General features: G+C 47.0%; 1 protein-coding gene across 2 annotated transcripts in view; it reads right to left on the minus strand.

Moving 5' to 3' along the window:
* Nucleotides 1-22,474, minus strand: part of CCDC61 (coiled-coil domain containing 61) — a 538,795-nt gene that overhangs the window by 226,995 nt on the left and 289,326 nt on the right. The window lies entirely within an intron of this gene.

The following is a 22,474-nucleotide window of genomic DNA, read 5'->3' on the forward strand; positions in this document are numbered from 1 at the left end:
AAATTTAGAAATTCTTGCAGTAGAGTGATTCTGTTTAATATTCTGCATTTAGTATACATACCTGAGCAATGTGTATAACTTCAAATAAGCTGATGGCTTAAAAAGCCAGTTGCCCATTTCTATCCACTAATTGACCAGACTGATTATCACCCAGGAGCAGATTTTGCCTACTGCTTTAGCCTGCTGCTATTTAACCTTTACTGCCCTTCTGCATTTCTGGCTGAACAAAGTCCCCAGTTCTGATTCTTTGCAGTCCAGCATTTATGAAGCTTAAACTCACCATAACTGAACACAGATTAGTCTTTCATAACCATTTAACTGAATCAGTTTCAGAAGCACCTGTATGAAGGCAGTCAAAAATATGAGGCAATAATTGGTTAGAAAAGGTATTTTATCACTTTTTTGTTTTTCTAAGGGAGGGATCCTAAGTCCAATGGGTATGCCCAGACATAGGACCAAATTCCACTCTGCCTTTGGATTTAAGACCTAGGACACTGATGAGGCCCAAAAAACTAAAACCGGTCTTGGGTTGCCATTTAGAGGTGACCTAGGCTGGTAGATCAAGTTAAAGGTGATTGCAGGTTGTATTGATATTGATTTTTTGATTGAAGGTTGTAAAACACACGTCCTTTTGTTTCCGAAGAAAGTACGCAAAAGGGTGGCAGGTTAGGACGGCCATGTCCCTTCCAACCTGCCAGGACATCAGGGAACTCTGGATTCATGGGCAGCAGTCGAGATGCTTTCCATGCTCCCATACAAAACAACCCTGCGGATAACGACTCCCGACCTGGAACCATACCGACTGTCCTAGACAATGGTACACTTGATGTGACAACTTGAATTTTCTGGGATCAGTTACTGTTTCTCAGTGCAGATTATTTGTTACCCAGCAATCAATGTCTCTTAATCTGTAATTCGATTTCATCTGTTTATGGCGAGCACTAAATAATGACTAGATGACGGGATAACTAGAAACCCAACAGCCTCACTGCTTCCTACCTTAAATTTGATCCTTGCAGGGCAATGCTGGGGGGACACTAGTACCAAGGGTAGCAAAAGATCCCCTGTTACCTAGTTGCGGTCACTGGAGAAGCATTCTATCCACCTGCTGTACTTGTTTGTTCTTGCTGTATTCTGTATTTGTATGTTGTTGTGTTTTTAAGTTTGCTTGAAGCAAGACTTCAGGGTTGGCTAGAGAAATGCTGCATGCTGAATTAGCCCTCAATAATTCAGATGGCTGTAGCTATGGAGATATTGGACAAATACCTTTGTTGAAGTGTGTTTTTTTCACCACTGTCCTCACTTCCCAGATGGATGGGGTTGGTAAAGGTTAATGGGTTCTGTTTGTGTTTATACAAAAGGACTGGTTGGGTATTAACATATTTGGCATTAGTGATGATTTCCCTTTGCATAGTCTGGTTTAAGCGATTTTTCCAAACCTGGCTTAAGCACAGTCAAAACAGTGAACCTACGTACATGGATAGACTGTGGGTTAAATAAATACACAAAAAAGGTGTAGTGCCCTGGCAATCGGTAGGAGACAGAAGGGTAAGTTTGCATTTCAAAAAGGATCTCCTCAATGCAGATTGGTCGAAAAATGGAGAGGGTCACTCTACTCATCCTCTTATTCCACATTTTCTAGAGTGGTGGCTATATGGATACGTAATGTTGTCATTTTAAGGATGAAGTCTACCAGATAGCGCAGCTGTCTGGTTTGCTAAAGACATCTTGGAGCTGAACTAGGAATACTTTCTGCCCATTGCTTACCATTGGCTTTGTGGTTTGTAACTCACATTTTCTGGCTTTCTATTTGCTGGCTTTATTTGCTCTAGGCTGCCCAGCATGAGTTTATCCCTCCAGATTCAAAAGGATTATGCTACTTACCCTGTAACCATCTGTTCTTGGTATGTAGTGCTGTAGATTCACATACTGTGCAGAAGTCCGTCATCTAGTGTTGGGCTCGTATATTTACAAGTTGTTTTTGTTCCAAGAAGTTTTCTTCGAGTCACGAGGCTGTGTGACTCCTTCTCTTGGTAATACTGCGCATGGTCATCCACTCCATTGGCAGATTGTTTTTCCGTGAATAGGTGAGAATGGAGTTGTAGTATGAATCAGTATTGTGATGTCCACGCGAGTAATGTGAAGTAAAGTAGTTGAACTGCAACCTACACATGTTTTTTTGGGGAGGAGGAAGGGCGTATTTGAATATAAAGCACTACATGCCAAGAACTGATGCTTACAGTGTGAGTAACATAATCCGTTCAAGGCATGCGTGCTGTAGATACACATGCTGTGCACAGACTGTAAAGCAGTCCCTCTCCCTAGGCAGGGGTTAACCGGTGATTGTTGCAGTTATTTGAAAAAGAGTTTTTAGTACAGCTTGGCCAACATTGGCTTGTTGACAAGCAAATACATCCAAACAATAATGTTTTGTGAATGTGTGTGGAATGGCCCATGTTGCTGCTTTGCAATTATCAGCAATAGGAATGTTCCCTAAATATGGCATAGAAACTCAAATTTTGCGAGTAGAGTGAGCGTTAGGAGGAACAGGTAGAAGCCTTTTAGCTTCAGCATAACAAGTTTAAATGCATTTCCCTATCCATCTAGAAATTCCAGATTTGGAAATGCTCTTCCTGCAACTGAGTCCGGTTGTGGAAAGAAAACAGGTAATTCTATTGACTAATTGATATGAAAGGAATATGCTACTTACCAGTATGCATCTGTTCTTGGCATGTAGAGCTGCAGAGCCACACACTTAGGATAGTAGATCGCCATCTGGTGTTGGGCTCGCATATCCCAGCCCAGCCAGGATAGCCAATATACAAGCTCTAATCGCAAAATTTCAAGCCCAACACTCTCTTCCAGCAAGAGTGTTCATGCAACTCATAGGGATGATGGCGTCATGCATCTTCATTGTGCCTTATGCAAGACTTCAAATGCGTCCCTTGCAAGAATGTCTAGCATGTCAGTGGAACCAGGCTCACGGACAACTTACAGATCTAGTGTTGGTGGCCAGCCGCTCACATCGCTCTCTAAAATGGTGGAACGTAATAAACCTGTCCAAAGGGCGGCCGTTCCTAGAGCCTCTTCCACAAATAGTGCTGACAACCGACGCATCTCTCACAGGATGGGGAGCCCATCTCCTCGGACACACCACTCAGGGCAAATGGACCACTAAACCGAAAGTGCTCCATATCAACTACCTGGAACTGCTAGCAGTGTTCCTAGCACTAAAATCATTCCAATTACATCTCCAGAACAAAACTGTCCTCATCCGGACGGACAACAAGACAGCCACGTATTACATACAAAAACAGGGAGGCACACATTCTCTCCAGCTATCACAGCTCACGCAGAACATTCGGAGATGTGCCATTCCCCAGAACATATACCTCCTTGCAGAACACCTTCCAGGGGTTCACAATCAAATTGCCGCTCTGTTGAGTCGACAAAATCAACAGATCCACGAATGGGAATTACACCCACAAGTCCTATTGCCCTTTTTCCAACAATGGGGCCAACCAGACATAGACCTGTTTGCCAAACACGAAAACGCAAAATGCCCAACCTTCGCCGCCAGATTTCCCCACCCAGAGTCGAAGGGCAATGCGATATGGATGAACTGGTCAGGCAGATTTGCGCACGCTTTTCCGCCTCTCCCACTCATTCCATCAGTGGTACGCAAGCTCTGGCAACAGTCTCTCACACTGATCCTAGTGGCTCCTACATGGGCACGCCAGCCGAGGTTCCCAACACTACTGGAACTCTCGCTATTTCCACACCAAAAACTGCACCTCTCCCCGTCCTTATTAACCCAGAACCATGGAGAAATCAGACACCCAGATCCAGGTCAACTGAATCTAGCGATCTGGCTCCTGAAGTCCTAGAGTTCGGTTACCTAAACCTGCCACCAGACTGCATGAATATTATAAAGGAGGCCAGACGACCTACCACTAGAGCCTGCTATGCTGCAAAATGGAAAAGATTTGCCATTTACTGTACTAACAATCATATAAACCCGTTGGATGCATCTATCCAAAACATAATTTGCTAGTTACTGCCCTTGCAAAGTTGTAACCTAGCATACTCATCCATACGTCTCCACCTAGCAGCATTAGCAGCCTACTCACAAAATCGACAACATTTGTCACTATTTAGAGTACCTACAATCAAAGCCTTCATGAAAGGCCTTCAAAGGATTATTCCTCCCAGATTACCACCCTCTCCAGTGTGGAACCTAAACATCGTTCTTACAAGGCTCATGGGACCCCCATTTGAACCTCTGCATAAATGCGAACTACAATCCCTCACATGGAAAGTGGCTTTCCTTATAGCTATCACATCCCTCAGAAGGGTAAGTGAAATCCAGGCTTTAACCATACAAGAACCATTCTTACAATTACACCGCAACAAAGTGGTTCTTAGAACAAATCCGAAATTCCTTCCAAAAGTCATATCTCCCTTCCATCTTAACCCCTTCGATGCTGCGCAGATTCCGCCGCTGTGCTGACGGAATCTTGCGCGGGTGTGGTCATGACGGAATGGTTCCGTCATGAGCACAGCTCAACCGTGGGTCATGACGGAACCATTCCGTCATGAGCACCGAAGGGGTTAAGCAATCAGTAGAGCTACCAGTGTTGTTCCCAAATCCGGACTCGGTAGCTGAAAGAGCTCTTCATACCTTAGACGTTAAAAGAGCCCTGCTTTACTACATTGACAGAACCAAATCATTCAGCAAAACAAAACAATTGTTTGTTGCGTTCTCTCCACCACATAAAGGCAACCCCATTTCCAAATCTGGGATCCAAATATGCTACAACAAGGCTAAACGCACACTGACAGTTCCCCCTAGAGCGCATTCCACACGCAAAATAGGGGCTTCCATGGCATTCTTAGGAAACATTCCCTTAGAAGATATTTGTAAGGCAGCCACATGGTCTACAACACACACCTTCACTAAACACTATTGTGTTGACGTGCAAGCAAAGCAACAAGCTTCTGTGGGTCAGGCTGTCCTTAAAACTTTATTTCAAACTGCTGCAACCGATACAGGTGACCACCGCTAGGGCAGACACTGCTATATAGTCTATCCTAAGTGTGTGATCTGCAGCTCATATGCCTCGAACGGAATATGCTACTTACCAGTATGCATCTGTTCTTGGCATGTAGAGCTGCAGAGCCACACACGCCCACCCACCTCCCCAGGACCTCTATCTATTCCAGCAGCGTCTTACTTAGACATTACAAATGGACATCTCTCTCTTGTCTACAAACTCCATAATTTCCCATCATGGCGAAAAACAATCTGAGGATGGAGTTGATGCCCATGCGCACTGTAGTCCAAGGGAGGAGTCACCTATCTCGTGACCAATGACTTCTTCCGAAGACAACAACAACCTGCAAGCATCCGAGCCCAACACTAGATGGCGATCTACTATCCTAAGTGTGTGATCTGCAGCTCATATGCCTCGAACATTAAACACTAACTTTGGAAGAAATATGGGTTTGTTCTAAGCTCAACCTTGTCTCTATGCAGCTGGAAGAATGGCTCTTCTAAGGTTAATGCCTGAATTTCACTGACTCTTCTAAGTGAAGTGATAGCTATTAAAAAGGCAACCTTCCAAGACAAGCATTGCAATTGGGAAGAGCGCAATGTCTCAAATGGAGGCCCCATAAGTCTTGTTAGTACAATGTTTAAGTTCCATGCTGGTGCAGATGGATGCTTTGGCGGTATGATTCTTTTAAGTCCTTCCATAAAAGCTTCAACAATAGGTATTTTAAATAACGATACGTGCTGTCTATTTTGCAAATAAGCTGCAATAGCATTGAAGTATAAGCTAACACTGTAGTTTGCAAATGCAATAAGTAGATATTGTCTGTACTTGTGCATTCAGGGGGTTTATCCTTTGGTTGCTGGCAAAATATAGCAAATCTTTTTCATTTAGCTGGATAATATTGTCTTGTGGTAGGTTTGCGAGCTTCTATAAGAATATACATATATTGTTGTGATAAGTTTAAGTACCCAAATGTTTAGACTTCTGGACTCATATCCCAAAGTTAATTTCCTTCGGAATGGGGTGTCTTAGTGTGCCGTTGTTCTGTGTGAGAAGGTCCGGGTTGAAGTAAAGCTTCTCATGTGGTACTAGGAAGAGCTCCAATAGTGTTGAGATCCATGGTTGACGAGCCCATGTTGGTGCTATGAGTTTCTTTGTAAGGGATGTTTGCCTGAGCCTTCTGACCACTAATTGAAGTAGTGGGAGAGGGGGAAAAGTGTATGCAAATATCCCTGACCAGTTCATCCAAAAAGCATTGCCCTTGGATTGGTGGTGGGTACTTGCTTGCAAAGTTTGGGAATTTTGCGCTATGTAGGGTTGCAAACAGATGTTTTTGTGTAAAGCCCCATTTCTAAAGTATGGTAGGAGGGCTTTGGGGTGGAGTTCCTATTTGTGGACTTGATGCTGCGTCCTGCTTAGAAGGACTGCAACTTCATTGCTTGTTCCTGGAACAGGTTTTGCCAGGACAAATGTTGTGATGCATTACTAAACTCCATATTTTCTGTGCTAAATGTGATAATTGGAGAGAGTGCCTCCCCCCGTTTTTGTATGCAATACATAGTTGTCATAGTGTCTGTTCCAATTAGGACAACTTTGTGTTGTAGGTGAGGTAGGAATGCTTTCACTGCTAGTTGAACAGCTTGCATCTCTAGGTAACTGATACGGAGACCCTTGTGTTTGGAGTCCCATATTCCATGAATTGTCAGATTTTTGAGAAACATCCACTGTCAGAATTATTCGGAGAACTGGGTCTTGAAACGGCTGATATTTGGATAAGTACTGTGGATTTTATCACTGCCGAGAGTGGTGCGTGCCACTGTCTACTAACACTAGATCCCGAGGTTGACCCTGTGACTGTGTCCATTGCCTTGAGAGACATTCTTGGAGATGTCTCATGTGTAGTCTGGCATGTGGAACTACTGAAATACAAGATGCCATCATGCCTAAAGGTTGCATGAATATTTTGACTGAGATTTGAGTCCCAGTTTAGAATTTTTAGATTTATATTACAATGCGGTTTATTTTGCCTGCATTTGGATAAACCAATGCCAATTGTGTGTTGAGCATGGCTCCTAGATGCACAAGTTACTTACCTTTGATAACGATATATCTGTAAGAAACATTAGTTAGTGAGAGATTCCTTACCTTAGAATTACCCCCAGGTGTCAGAATGGATCCGAAAGGTTTTCGTCAGCAGTACCCCTGCACGTCAGAATGTGGCGTTGTGCAGCTCCACATCCTTCATTGGCGTTGTGGTCGCCAGGATGACGTCGCAGCAGCTACTTAGACGCCGCCCTCGCGCGCTGACGTCAGTTCTGTACACGACTTTCCGCACCAGGAACGCAGAGCCATGCAAGATACTGACCACTGGTACATAGAAACTAGGAACCTAAAAGGCATGACCTTAACCCTAGAAATCAGTTTGCAGAACAGGGAGGATGGGTGGGGCGGTAAGGAATCTATCACTAACTTATAGTCCTTACAGATATATCGTTCCCGAAGGTAAGTAACTTGAGCATGTGAAAGAAACACGTTAGTGATAGATTCCTTACCTTAAAATAGATACCCCAGCAATACCAACCCCGGTGGTGGGTCCGCGAACCAAGATCACACCAGGAGGTCCTGGAGAACAGAACGGCCAAAGAAGCCATTTCTCCAGACTTGGCTGTCAAGGCAGGAATGCATAGTAAAAGTGTGCAACGAGGCCCACGTAGCTGCCTGACAGATGTCTTATAAGGGGACACTACGTGACCAGGGAAGACCTCTAAGGGCTGAAGCATTTATTGTGCCACCCTTAGAGGCCCTGTACTTTTACACACACACACTGCCTTTGCAGGCTGCATGTTTTGGTGCAGAACAAAGTAAAGAGTCGACATGGCACACATCCCTGTGTGCCATGCCTACAACCCACTGCCCTGGAATAGATCAGTCACCGCTCTAGCTGGGTGCCCTATGCCAGTGGTGAGGGTACAGGTTCATGAGCCCTGTACCCCTACAGTGTCTAAGTCCATTCTTGGACATTGTAAGTGCAGTGCTGCCATTAAGAGTATATGGTGGTGGGAGCTTGTCATTATGAACTCCACAGCACCATATTGGCTACACTAAAAACTGAGAAGTTTGGTATCAAACTTCTCAGAACATTAAACCCACATTGATGCCAGTGTGGGATTTAATGAAAAATGCACACAGAGGGCATCTTTGAGATGCCCTTGAAAAACGACCTGCCTCTGGTGGGTTCCCTGACTGGTACACACCAGCCTGCCACCACGAGACATACTTCTGGACCCCTGGGGTGGGATCCTATGCTCCATGAGCCCAGAAACAAAGCCTTTCCTGGGCGGAGGTGTTCACACCTCCCCCAGGCCAGGAAGAGCCATTTGTGGCAGGGAAGCTTCAAAGGCCTGGCAGCCTTTGTAATGCAGCCACCAGCCTCTCCTGCTATCAGGAGCAGGCCCTCTTCCTGTCTCCCCTCCCTTTCGGCGGGAAGACAGGCGGGAAAAACTAGCCAGCCCAGGAGGTGTGCCCACCTCTGCCAACTCCACCCCTCAGTTGGAGGAGGCGAGGAGAAGCCCACTCTCCAGTGCTTGCCATCTTGCAGATGGCAGGCACTCCCTAATCAGGACTCGAGATTGTGCTCCCTCCCCCATGTGGGGTGAGCACACCAAGGGTGTAGTCAGCGTAAGGTCAGTAGCCCATTGGCTACTGACCTCAAGACCCCTACAACGCCCCCTAAATACACTATTTAGGGGGCAGCCCTGAACCAAGAAGTCAGATCCAGAAACGACAAGAAAAGAAGATAAGAAGGACGAAGAGCCGAGCAGAGCTAACAAGAGGACGATGCCCACTGAATTGGCCCTAGCCCTACAGGCCTGTCTCCCCTCGAACCTGCTCCTGCGAAATCCCGGTGTGTCCCGCAGCCAGCAACCTCAAAAACCCCGGAGGACCTGCCTGCCTTCACTTCAAAGACTGAATCTCCCGTGAACACTGGACTTGTTCAAACTGCAGCTTCTGATGCCAACCAGAGACCGCTAATCCAGCCCACTCTGCACCTGCCGAACCCGGCCCGAGCTCGAGTGGAAAAACACCACGAGGAGGTCCACCCGGCGATCCTGACCCGAGATCCAGTGACCCCTGACCTGCCTCAAGCCTCCAGCCAACGCCTGTAGCCTAAATCCAGAAGGCCCACCTAACCACGACCAGGAGCTGGTAAGAAGATCCTACATCAAAAGGCACCCCTGCACCCTATGCCCCACGGCCTTGTGTGCCCAAACGAACGGTGCCTAACCAACCCTTAACTTCCCAACTTACCTCTCCAAGTGGTGGTTGCACCCAGAAGTCCTTTGTCTCCCTGCCTGCAGTGCTTTGCCAATCGGAGGTTCGCCATAGAAAACAACAGGGCGCCCGACGTCAAAACAGCACTCTGCACCCGGCTGGCCCAGTGCCGCCGAGGGTGCACCTGTGGTGCTACTTTGTTTCCCCCTTTGCCCTAACCTTAACCCTAGGAGCTTTGCTCCCACAGTTCAGTGGCCTGCTTGCCAGCAGCCACCAACCGGAGGGCCCCTATCCCCCATTGGATAACATTGGGCATCAACATTCTGCATCCGGCCGCCCTAGTGCCGCTGAGGGTGCAACAACAGTGCATCACTGACCCTGGGGAACCCCTGAGTCTAACTCCAGAACCATAACTCCCATAGACCTTTACTTACCTGTGAACCGTTAACCTGTTTTCCTTCCATAGGATAACATTGACACTTTTTCTCCAAAAAGTTTCCAAGTGTGGAGTTTTGAAATCTAAAAATATTCTTTAATACTGAATCTAGGTATCCAGTACTGAGTTAGAAAAGTAACGTAAAAAGTTACTTACCTGTAATTTACTGAAAAAGCCTATTCATTTCAATGTACTGTATTTGCTAAGTGTTGCATACTACTGCTCCCCTGTAATCAAACAAAGTACCATATCTATTGCATTTTTAAACTGTTTTATATCCAGTAACTTAAAGCTGAAAAGTATTTAATGCTTACCTGTACCAGGCTTGCTTGGTTCTAAAAATAAAAAACAGTATATTTTTATACAACAACAATTGGCCTAGAGTTCAGTTCTTGAGCGTGTGAATTCATTTGCTGACTGAGTGTGTACATCAAATGCTTAACACGGTCCTCTGATACTGCCTTACTGCTCGACCAAGCTACCTGTCACGTACCTGGATCCTGCCACAGCTATACACGCCTCTCAGCCAAAGGAGGCTGGTTGGGGGACCTGTTTTGCCGTCTTGCGGGAGTTGCAGTCGGGCTGGGAGGAAGAAGCGGGTCAGAATCAAGACGCACCGCCAAATAAACTACCGCTCCCAGAAGCCCGAGCGCCACGTCATGCGCGCTTAGGAAGTGACGGGGAGAACTCCCAGCAGGCTATGTAAGCCGGCGGCGTCGCGGGAGACACCGCAGATTATCCTGATCGGGTCGGCGATTCTTAGGCTTGGAATCGTACCCGTGTTGCTTCTGAAGTGCGGTAAGGGTGTCAGTGACACCAGCGTAATCCTTGTTTCTCGGCTTGAGAATGTACCGAGAGTTACAAAACCCTGAAATATAGCGCACTTCCTGTTTGCGTGCTGTCAAGTAGTTTTCTTTGATAAACGGATACCGGCTCATGACTAAAGGAGTAAAGGAGGGGGGTTAATGGAAAGCTTTCTAAGACATGACTAATCCTGCCTCCTGTATACCAGGTGGTATATAAAGACATTTCTACGTATTATCTGTGTGTGACGTAACACGCTGGGAGTACAAACATTGCTCATGAATACTTTGAATGTGTGTAAAGTGACACGCTGTGAAAAGAGACATTGTGAATACTTTGAATGAGTGGAAAATAACCCAAAGTGATTCGAGACAAAGTAACAATACTACTTTGTATGGGTGTGCCTAAACGCTAAACACGCTGTCAATCAAAGTGCATTGCTATAACCATTATTTGTGTTAACCTGTGTGGCGTGTGTCTTGTTGTCCGTCTTATAGCAGGGGGGAGCAGTGACCTCCCTAGTGAAGCCCGAACAAACAAAGAGCATGGTGGTTACGAGGGGGTGTTGAACTACAAGTGGGATTGTTTCGGTGTTCTTCTTGTGTAGAAGCCTGAACGCGGTTTCTGTTTTTAGTATGCCCATCAAGTGCCATATATAATCTGTGATGTGCACAATCCCATGGTATTTCCGGTGGAATGTTTGAGATGCCTTCATCAACCTTCCTAAGTTGACCATAGACGCCAGTTATTTTCCTTTACAGGTATCTTAGACAGAAAGGTTCTTCCATAAGGTTGAAGTTTATGTAAAGGTGTATGTAAAAGTTGGTTTGAATAACTCCTTTGTATTTACAGGTCTCCCTCCCCGCTGTCCCCATCCTTTCCTTCCCCCGATTGACCACCTTAAGCTTCCGTGCTACTATGGCAATTCGGAATTAAGGGTGTCAATAGGTGGACCCATTTGAGCAACGAACCGATCCCGAGAGGCCTCCGAGAGACCTACGACAGAATAATCTGCCTTAAAATAATATACCTCTCCCGGTTGGTTCGTTGCGACTATGGCCACCTTAGAGGATGTGCTGGCCATCTTGGTGCTTTTACAGCAAGTCGCAAAATATGGCAGCCTCTAGGGCCGAAACAGCAGCTCACAAATAAAAGGTAGACAGTATACAAAGACATCCTTTCAGCGGGTGAACAACCTTTACAACGCAACTTTTACACCGCACTACCATTACAACGAAACTATTACAACGTGAAATCTGTTACAACGCATGCCATTACAACGCATGCCATTACAACGAAATGCACTAGATGGCGTGCTAACATTAGAAATAGTGTAGTTTTACTATCCAAACACCTTCCCTACTGCAACGTGGACTGGAGTTAGAATAGTAAATTATACATTTCTAATGTCAGCACTCCATCTAGTGTACGTCGTTGTTAAAGCATGCGTTGTAAAGGCTGGCGTTGTAACAGATCTTGCGGTGTAAAAAATGCGTTGTAACGGCATGCGGTGTAAAAGCATGCGTTGTAACGTCATACATCCTTTCAGCGTCCAAGCAGGACGGAGTACTGAAGGAGGTGCCTGGCAGTTTTTAAATCCCCAGCTGCAGGCGCCTCTTACAGTAGAGATCCCTACTCCTATACCTCTGGCCGCGCCAGAGCGTTTCCAAGGAGACGCCACCAAGGTCCAAGTCTTTTTAACCCAAATATTGCTACACTTTACCTGTAGGCTCAAGGCGTTTCCAACTAACCAGGCCCGGGTGGCGTTTATGATTTCCTATTTAGTGCTCGTGGCCTACCATAAACCGCCGGTGGGCCGGCAGGACAGGAATGTGGAAATATGCGTCCTGCAGGTCCAACGCTACCATCCAGTGTCCAGGGTCCAGGGCAGACAAGACCTGAGCCTGAGTTAACATCTTGAACTTCTCCTTCCGGTGGAAGCGACAGACATCCCTGAGGTCCAGGATAAGACGCAGACCGTTGTCCTTCTTGGGCACCAGAAATTAGTGGGAGTAACAACCACGTCCTACTTCTAGCGCAGGAACGCGCTTGATGGCCCCCTTGGCCAAGAGGGACATGACTTCCTGTTGAAGAAGTGCCAAGTGGTCCCCTGACATGCGGTGGTACTGGGGTGGCATGGCTAGAGGGGTAGTCTCGAAGGGAAGGAAGTAGCTCCTTCTGACTATTTGTAAAACACACCTGTCCGAAGTGATGGTGTGCCAGTGGGGGGGGAGGTGATGGCGAATCCTGCCGCCCACTGGCGTTTGATGGGCCTGAAAAACTGGACTAGGAAGGTTTGGAGGCAGGGGTGGAGGTGGACTGACCCGCCCGCTGGCCCCCTGACCCGGCTCGGTTGGTCCCACATCTGTGGCCGCACTTAAAACTATTGCTGCGCAGGCCTGTGGCTCTGAAACGAACGTGTCAGGGCGCCCCTTGCGTGGCCACTAGAGGAGCGAAAAGCAGAAGGCAGAGGAGGGCGCGTGGATGAAAGGCCCAAGGACTTGGCCGTAGCCCGCGAGTACTTAAAGCGCTCCAACGCACTATCTGCTTTGTTGCTGAAAAGGCGAATGCCATCAAAGGGCATGTCCATCAGAGTGTTCTGGACATCCCCCGAAAAAATCGCCCTGCCCAGCGAGTCGGCGGTGTCAAGGCCACAACGAATAGTGAACTTGGTTGCATCCCTCTCTTCAGCAATAGCTTGAGAGTGCACTGTCCGGGCCTCCTTCAGACATGGAGGCAGCACGCGCGCCACACAGAGTGGGAATAACGGCGCAAGAGGCATGGGGTGTTCACCGACAGCAGCCCTGAACTGGCGGAAGAAAAAATCTTCTTACCAAAATGCTCCAGTTTCTTGGATTCCCTGTCCGGTGGTGCGGTAGGGAATGCGCTCGACGAGGCAGAGGCTTGGACAACCAAGCTCCCAGGGCTGGGTTGTTGGGAAAGAAAAAGGGGGTCGCCCGGGGCCGGGGGATGGCATCGGGCCATGTTCCTATCCACAGGAGCCCCTGTGTTGGGCCTGGACCAGGTGCCCAAAAGAACATCCAAAAGTGCCTAGTTAAAAGGCAGCAGTGGCTCCGCAGAGGTAGCTGCTGGCTGAATCACTTGTCAGGAGGTTAGTCCTGACGGCCACTGTACAACGCAACACCACTGCGTAACTTGCACCCTCCTCCGTAGCCACGGTAGGAGGAGTCAGCATGCCAAGGTCAGGAGAGGTATCAAGACCACTGGCCTCCCACAACTCCATTGCCCAGTCCGGGTCAAACTCACATTGTGCTGTGAGAGGGTCCTCAGACTCCTCCCAGTCCTACCCTTCCTCCAAAGGCTGATGAACAGGCCGAAAATAAGGAGGATGGACATAGGGATAGAAATACCCCATCGGCGTCGGAATTGGCGTTGAGCGACACCGGTCCGGTGCCGTATCCACATCGGGGCTGAAACCGGGGGAGAACGGGCGACGTCAGAGGTGGTAGCGGTGTGGTCAACGTCAGTGGGGGGTTTCACAAGGTCGACCAGCGTCGACCGGGATCCACGCCTGGATCCATGGGGGTCCTGCGGTGTCAAGGCCAGAGCTGACAGCGATGCCGGAGCCGCCGGCAGTAAAGGGCTAGGACCCTCAGTCGGGCACCAGGCCCAAAGGGGCGAGCTATAGCTGAAAGAAATTCCTGCAGCTGGGCAGGAGTCGCCGATTGACCTGGGAAGGGCTGGTAGGCCAGCGGCAACTGCGTAGGATCCATGGCGGTCCTGTGGTGTCAAGGCCAGAGCCGACAGAGATGCCAGAGCTGCCAGCAGTAAAGGGCTAGGACCATCAGTCGGGCACGAAGGCTCACTGGCGGGGCCCGATAGCCCAAAGGGGCGAGCCATGGCTGATAGAAATTCCTGCAGCTGGGCCGGAGTCGCCGGTTGACCCAGGAAGGGCGGGTAGGCCAGTGGGGACTGCGTAGACTCTGCCGGAGCTGCGGGGAAGCACCACCTGCACCCTCAGCTGCATAGCGCGACCAGCGAGGGGAAGTAGGAGAGCGATGGCGCTTCTTCGTCTTCTTGGAATGCTTCGTCTTTCCTGACCCCGAGTGCGAAGATTTCGATCCCGATGAACGGTGGTGGAGGCTCCGCGACTGGTCCCTCGACCTCCCATGGGACCGGGACCATGAGCGGCGTGGAGCCGACTGACGGACTTCTAGCAACTTTCGGGACCGCTCCCGCAAAATCTTCGGCGCCATGGCCCGGCAGTCGGAGCACGACTTGGGGTCATGGTCGCACTCCAGGCAGTAAAGACACACGCATTGCGGGCTGCGTTACCGACAGCATGCGATGACAGTCCCCGCAGGACTTGTAGCCGGGCATCCCTACTGCAACAGGAGTCTATCGACTCGAAAAATAGAGACAAAAAGCCTCGAAAAAACTCAGTCAAAAAGTGACTGGGGGTACCGCTCTCTCCGGATCTTAGCTTGCTGGCGCGGAAGACGAAAGAACTGACGTCAGCGTGCAAGGGCGGCGTCTAAGTAGCTGCTGCGATGTCATCTCTGCGACCACGACACCAACGACGGACGCAGAGCCGCACAACGCCACCTTCTAACGAGCAGGAGTACTGCTGTCGAAAGCTTTCCGGATCCAGTCTGACACCTGGGGGTAATTCTAAGGTAAGGTATCTATCACTAATGTGTTTCCTTCAGATATGGTTGTATCGTAGCAGGTTTTAGATGCTGTATGCTGATCGTGAACCCCAATTGATGCAGTAAATTTAGGGTATGTGTAAGCAGTTTCCAAAGATCGAGGCTGTTTGCTTTTATCAGCCAATCGTCTTAATATGGAAATACATGGGCATTTTGTCTGCGGAGATGTGCAGCCACTACAGCTAGACATTTTGTGAATACCCTTGGCACGGTAGTCATTCCAAAAGGAAGAACCTTGAATTGATATGGTGTCCTTGAAATAGAAATCTTAGATATTTGCTGGACGGATGGGTATATAGAAGTAAGCGTCCTTTAAATCTAAGGCTGTCATGAAGTCGCCCTTTTGTAATAACGGAATACGTTTTTGAAGGGCGACCATATGGAAGTGTTCCATCTTTTTTGGTAATGAGAAATTATAATGATTATGCCCCTGTTCTTAGATACTGTTTTTGGACTGGTTCTATTATTAATAGAGCTGTTTCCTGTTGTATGAGATTTTTATGTTATATTGACAATTTGTGTTAGCGAGGTGGAATATTTGGACGAGCTGTAATGAGCTTCAGACAGTAACCATGTTAGATATTATCCAACACCCATTGATCTGTTGTGATTGATCTCCATGTTGGAAGATAGTTTTGAAGACGACCCCAGACAGGTGTTAAATAGTCGGGACAATGGTAGGGAAGTCCGTTCAGTTCAATTTCTTTGTTCAGAAGGTTCACCCTTCAATAAAAGTACATGCATATAAAACAATCATCATTACATCCACATAAGTACACTATCACATTAATATAAATCAGATAAAAACATACCTGTACATAACACTAAATATTAGAAACAAAGATTAAAAACAGGAACATAGCAGCATGTCATTATAATAATAAAGTGCCACGTGCCCCCACAGCATGTCTTAACAAGCATTGGCATAGCCAATAGGTCTCGCCTTTGGGACCTTATAAGTGTTTAGCTATGCAACAGTTGCATAACTAAATACTTATAAGGTTCCAAAAGCGAGACCTATTGGCTATGCAAAGCGGCCGTGCGGCCACGAAACTGAAAATAATCGTGGTAAAGCGCGGCGCGCACCCCCGCGCACATGCACTGTAGCTCTAGGCTGGCCTGGTAGCACTTTTTGGAGCCCTCTCAATAAGTCTCGCCAGACCAGCGCATGCGCTGTGTCAGGCGAGACCTAAAAAAGGATGATGCCACTAACCCTGTACACATCCCTATTTCACTTCCAAATAACCCACCAACACCACCCCCAGCATTCACTCTACTACCTCACTCCCTACAACTATCTGAGGCAGGCGATATATCCCCACACCCACCCATCATAGAGGATGATGAGGACATGCCATAAGACATACACCCTGGGGATGCTTGAGATGATATTGAACCACAGGGAATACAGACCCCATTCTTAATCCCTCACTGCCATCACCTCTTGACAATGCTTCTTCATGTCAAGATTTAATAGCAAGGGCACGAAAGTGATGGCGATGGCGATCAAAGATGAAAAAGGCCGTGTGGCCGCGAAAGTGAAAGTAATCGCGGTAAAGCGCGGCGCCCGCGCACATGCACTGTAGCTCTAGGCTTGCCTGGTAGCACTTTTGGAGCCCTCTCAATAAGTCTTGCCAGACCAGCGCATGCGCTAGGTCAGGCGAGACCTAAAAATGAGCCTACATGTAAACATGTTTTACTATCGGATAGTTGAAAAATTGATGAAAACATTGCTCCGCTCTGTCTAATGTCGGGATATCTGCTCTTAAAAAGTGGAAGCAAAAATGTCCTTGTGGATAAATCATAACATTTACAAAGCAGTAACAAATGTATCATGGTTTAGCCTGACTTAATATTGCACGAGCAGGGGATAACAGCAAGATTCAGTTGATACCCAGAAAGAAAACACAGTAAATATTTTACCATATCAGCACAAAACCTAAATAACAGGGAACTCTCCCATCTCGCACAAGACTGTTCTAAATAGACAGGTGATAACACGGAAATGCTCTGAGACAAATATGTGGTTCTCAATGGTAAGGAAGTCATTGTTTGGCAGTTGTATTTGAGTTATGGATATTATTCCAGCAACCTCTCCCTTTAAAATTGCTGACTCTATACGTGCTCCTGTAAAAGGTTGTAGCAGCAGAGATTTGTCCTTGATTTTTATATGTTGACCCTGTGCTGTCTTAGGAGGCAGATCTTGCAGCTTTTTTATAGTTGGGTCAAGAAAAGGAACCACAGTAAGTTCTTTGATTGCAGAATCCCCACTGATTTTGAGACCAGTTGTTTTTTTTTCATTTTCATAAGGGCTGTGCCCACTTAAGAATCGAAAAGATGTTCCTTATCAAATGGGAGATTAAGAATGGCCTGTTGCACTGCAGGTTTCAACCATGACAGATGCATGTCTATGTAATAGCAGACTGGTATTTATACCTCTAGCTGTCGTGTTTGATGCATACAGTGCACATTTTATTGAATGATTTGTAATGAGCTTTCCCTCCTTCACCATTGTTTACACCCTTTTTCTGTGTTCTTCTGGGAAATGTTGGAGGAGCCCCTCCATTTCGTCCCAGTAAGCTCTATTATAGCGAGCCAATAGAGCCTGGCAGTTAGCTATACGCCAATGTTTAGCCGATTGGGCATCAACAGGTTTCCCAGAGGCATCAATCAATTTGGATTCTTTCTCTGGGGAGAAGCAACCCCAGGGTGTATGTCTTATGGCATGTCCTCGTCATCCTCTATGATGGGTGGGTGTGGGGATATATCGCCTGCCTCAGATAGTTGTAGGGAGTGAGGTAGTAGAGTGAATGCGGGGGGTGGTGTTGGTGGGTTATTTGGAAGTGAAATAGGGATGTGTACAGGGTTAGTGGCATCATCCTTTTTTAGGTCTCGCCTGACCCAGCGCATGCGCTGGTCTGGCGAGACTTATTGAGAGGGCTCCAAAAAGTGCTACCAGGCCAGCCTAGAGCTACAGTGCATGTGCGCGGGGGTGCGCACCGCGCTTTACTGCGATTACTTTCACTTTCGTGGCCGCACGGCCGCTTTGCATAGCCAATAGGTCTCGCTTTTGGAACCTTATAAGTATTATTTATGAAACTGTTGCATAGCTAAACACTTATAAGATCCCAAAGGCAAGACCTATTGACTATGCCAATGCTTGTCTTCTTTGGAGACGGTACAGAAACGTCTAAAGCCTCTTGAAACGATAACAGTTTCTTAGAAGAGCGAGGCTTTGCTGGCTGAAGACTTATTTTCTTTGTTTCAGGCAGAATTTGAAGAGTTTTTTGCCTCGGATCGAGCCTTTCCTGCACTACATCTAGGATTGGTTCCGGTGGAGAGCTCAATCTGAAAGTGAACAATTTCGGAGCTGGAGGATGTTTTGGTTTCCATGCTGTTGTGCTTGGTTCTGACGTACCATGCTTTTCTTTCGGTGCCGAAACAGATGATCAAGGGGTTATGGACCCTGACTTGGAAGAGGAGGAGGTTGTAAGCAGTCTTTTTGGCTGTGTGCCGATGTTTTGGGCTTTGGATCAGGGGTAAGTACTCACTGTTCGATTCTTTTGTGCCGGCTGGAGGGTGGCAGAGTCTTGTTCGAAGACTGATTCAGAATCATGTGATTCCTCTTGTGCTGCTGATGCTTCATGTTGTCAACCGAAAATATCTGGTACATCGTGCGCTTGTTTCCACTGCATCTCTTGGCATCTGGCACATCGAACTTTAGGAGTTTTCTTCATTAAATGACTTGCAAGCTTCACAGCTTTCCTCTCGATGATAGGACGAGAGGCACAGATTACAGACCGAGTGTTGGTCGGTATGGGGATATTTGAAATAACAGTTCAGACAGAATTGGAACTAAGTGCATTCCATTAGCAGGTCATTCTCCAATAAAGTCGCAGAAGTGAAAGAGGCCTGGTCGGGCATGGCTCGTAGGCCGAGAAGGCGAGTCGAAGGCCCTCAGCACAGAAAGTGATCACTCGGAATGCGAATATAACGACGAGAATGCGGTTAAACCGTCGACTGAAATCTACTAGCTAACTGAGGGGTGCCCAAATTAGTCTCAAACCGAAGCGCAAGAGATTACATCTGAACCAGTCGGCAGAAAAAAACATTCTGCAACAAAGTTGATGACCATGTGCAGTATTACTAAGAGGAGTCACACAGCCTTGTGACTCGAAGAAAACTTCTTGCACCAAAAACAACTTGTCCATGCAAGCCCGACACTAGATGGCGGACATATGCACAGCGTGTGTATCTACAGCACACATGCCTCAAACACCTTGGTTACTGTACTCTTCCACAAACTTGCTTTCTATAAACAAGCCTTTAAATTTTGTTCTTATCTTGTCACATTTGCTTTGCATGCAAAGACAGAGGTAAAATGTCAGGTTCTATCTTCCAGGGAGCTTGGTGTTTATTTGTATTTCTCGGACTTCAAAGTGAGAGAATTTATGTGGCAATCCTGCAGCGCACCCATATAAGGAGAGAGTGGAGGACATTTAATTTTCTAGCACACAACAGTAAAAAACAACTGTGCTGAGGTTTCAGAATATATCAGAATTAGTACAAAATGAATCACATTTATTTTGTAATTCTGAAGTGTGGTGGAAACAAAGATTTGAATACGATCAAAACACATCAGTACAATAGGTGATGACATTTGCACACATTGTTTGTGTGCAGTAAAACTGTATGTCTGTGAAAATGTAAGTCATTTCAATTGAAAACACGCTGTCTGTAATGGCAGGGCTCTACCACATCATGCCCTTCCACTCTATGGTATGCCACTCCACTCTATGCCCCTGCACTGCAAGACACTCTGCGACACACCACTTTGCTCAACTCCACTTTACGCAACTCACTCCACACCACTTACCCCACTTCACTCTACCCCACTCCATACCAATCGATCCCAATTCCTTACATACCATTGTACCCCAATCTAACCCACTCCACTTTGCTACAAACTAACCCACACTAATCCAATCTACCCCACGACACCTTAACCCAAATTCACTCCACTACGATCCAATCTACCCCACTCTACTCAACTCCAATATACGCACTCCACTCAAATCTACCTCAGTCTATTCCACTCCACTTCAATGCACTCCAATCAACCCCACTTCAATCTTCCCCAATCCACCCCACTCCATTGCACCCCAATTCATCGCACTCCACTCCAATCTATAACAGTCCAATTTACCACACTCCATTCAAAGTTACCCCACTCCACTGCAATTTACCCCGGTCTACCCCACTCCACTTCAATCCACTCCAAACTACCACACTCCAATCCACCCAATTTATCCCACTCCACTCTACCAAACTCAATCTACCCAACTCCAATCTACCCCCCACCAATCCAATATACCCTACTCCAATCTACCCCACTACACCCCAATCTACCCCACTACACCCCAATCAACTCCATTCCACTCTACTTTAATTCACTGCTTCCACTCTCACCCAATCTTCCTCTCTCCACCCCAATCTACATCACTTTACCCAAATTCAATCTAACCCACCCCAATCTACCTGACTTCAATATATCCCACTCAGTGGGATGAAAAGGTGGTGGAAGACCTGACGAAATGGGCAAGTGTAATGCTAGAATTCATTGTAGAGATATCAGAAAACACACAAAAGGGAATATAATAAGACAGAGGAAGTATTGAAATGGTTACTTACCAGTAGGAGTAGTTTTGCAGCTCTAGTGTTTTCTGGATTCACATGCTGTGCATCTATTCCGTGTGTGTGTGTTTTTGACCACCATTGGGTGGCAAGTCCATCCCCTGTGTGACAGACGGTGCCCCGGAAGTTCCTATATACTGTTGCCATCTTCGGATTCTTTTTTCTTCTTTTCTTTTGTGTTCTGCTTGGAACTTCCACCTTGAAGTGTCGCTCACCTCGCCTGTTTACTATTATCTCTATCTCCGGTGAGGCAGGTGGGTGCATGTGAATCCAGAACACTCTTCAGACTGAAAAACTACTGTAGGAAAGTAGGATCTGCTTTTATGGTTACCCTCACTTTTTGCCTGGTGCTATGCTGTTTCTGACTAGTCTAACTGGGATCCTGCTAATCAGGAACCCAGTCTCTGTGCTCTCTCCCTTGAATTGGCTATGGTAAGTGTGAGAAGCAGGCCTGGTATATGATGTCCACTAATGTAAGTGGGCACCTTGCACCAGTCCAGACAACCCTTATGGTGATTTAGGAGGTCTAAGACAACCATAGAAAGCTCTCTAAGTATTAGCTGTGGAGAGCAGTCTTCAGGTTTAGTCCAGAAGGAGTGTAAAGCAGCTTGTTTAACCAGAATGCAATGTTATAGTATAGATTAAGTGAAAAAGAACCACAGAAGGTATATATAAAAATGTGTATTTATTATATAATACTCTCTAATACATACAAATATCTCATGGCCAGAGAAATGCACAATGCACACAATACTTTGCAAACAAACACAGCATATAGCACAGAATACACAGTGGATCCCAAGGCGGGACCAAACCATACACTAAGGAAGTGGTATAAGAATCACAACTCGGATCAAGACAATGTTGAGAGGACGTAAAAGTGCTGGGGACCCAAGGAACAACCCAAGGTGAGTGACTAGGAACCTTACAGAGAGCGTGTGGGAACACGACTGCGTGCTCCATACAACTCTACGTGTAAGTCGGTGTTGGAATTTTAAAGATAAAGAACCCTTCCCAGTGGACAGTGAAGAAACCCCCTGGAAGACAGAAGGTTGGAGACCCACCCCATCCGTGGATAACCGAGTACCCACGTTACCTACACCATGGAAGCTGGGAGCATAGGTGTGAAGTGGTGTTGAAACCATCATCGAACCCAATGGAGGACTTCAGGTAAGTGCTGCTGCTGGAGCAGAAAGTGTCCGGTGGAATTCTGAGGTGGATTCTAGTTGAGAGGTACCTGCAAGCAGAGTGGACAGAGCCTATGTCACTCAGGAGTGACAAGGAGACTTGGAAGACGAATGCCCTCCGATGCCGGTTGTTGCAGGAGAGATGACGATGACCTTGACTCTGTAGCTCTGAGGACCAGGAGATGCTGAGGATGACCAGGCGACGCTGAGGAAGACCAAGAGCCATGCACGAGCTGTCGCACGTAGGATGTCGAGTGCTGAGGGGTCGGTGTCCAGCGGTAGCGCCAACAAGCCTCGGTAAATGCAACCCATGTAGAAATCAAAGAAGGTGCAGTGTCAGGACAAGCAAAGTCCAGG

This window comes from Triturus cristatus, chromosome 9 (assembly GCF_964204655.1).
Source record: "Triturus cristatus chromosome 9, aTriCri1.1, whole genome shotgun sequence".
NCBI classification, from domain to species: Eukaryota; Metazoa; Chordata; class Amphibia; order Caudata; family Salamandridae; genus Triturus; species Triturus cristatus.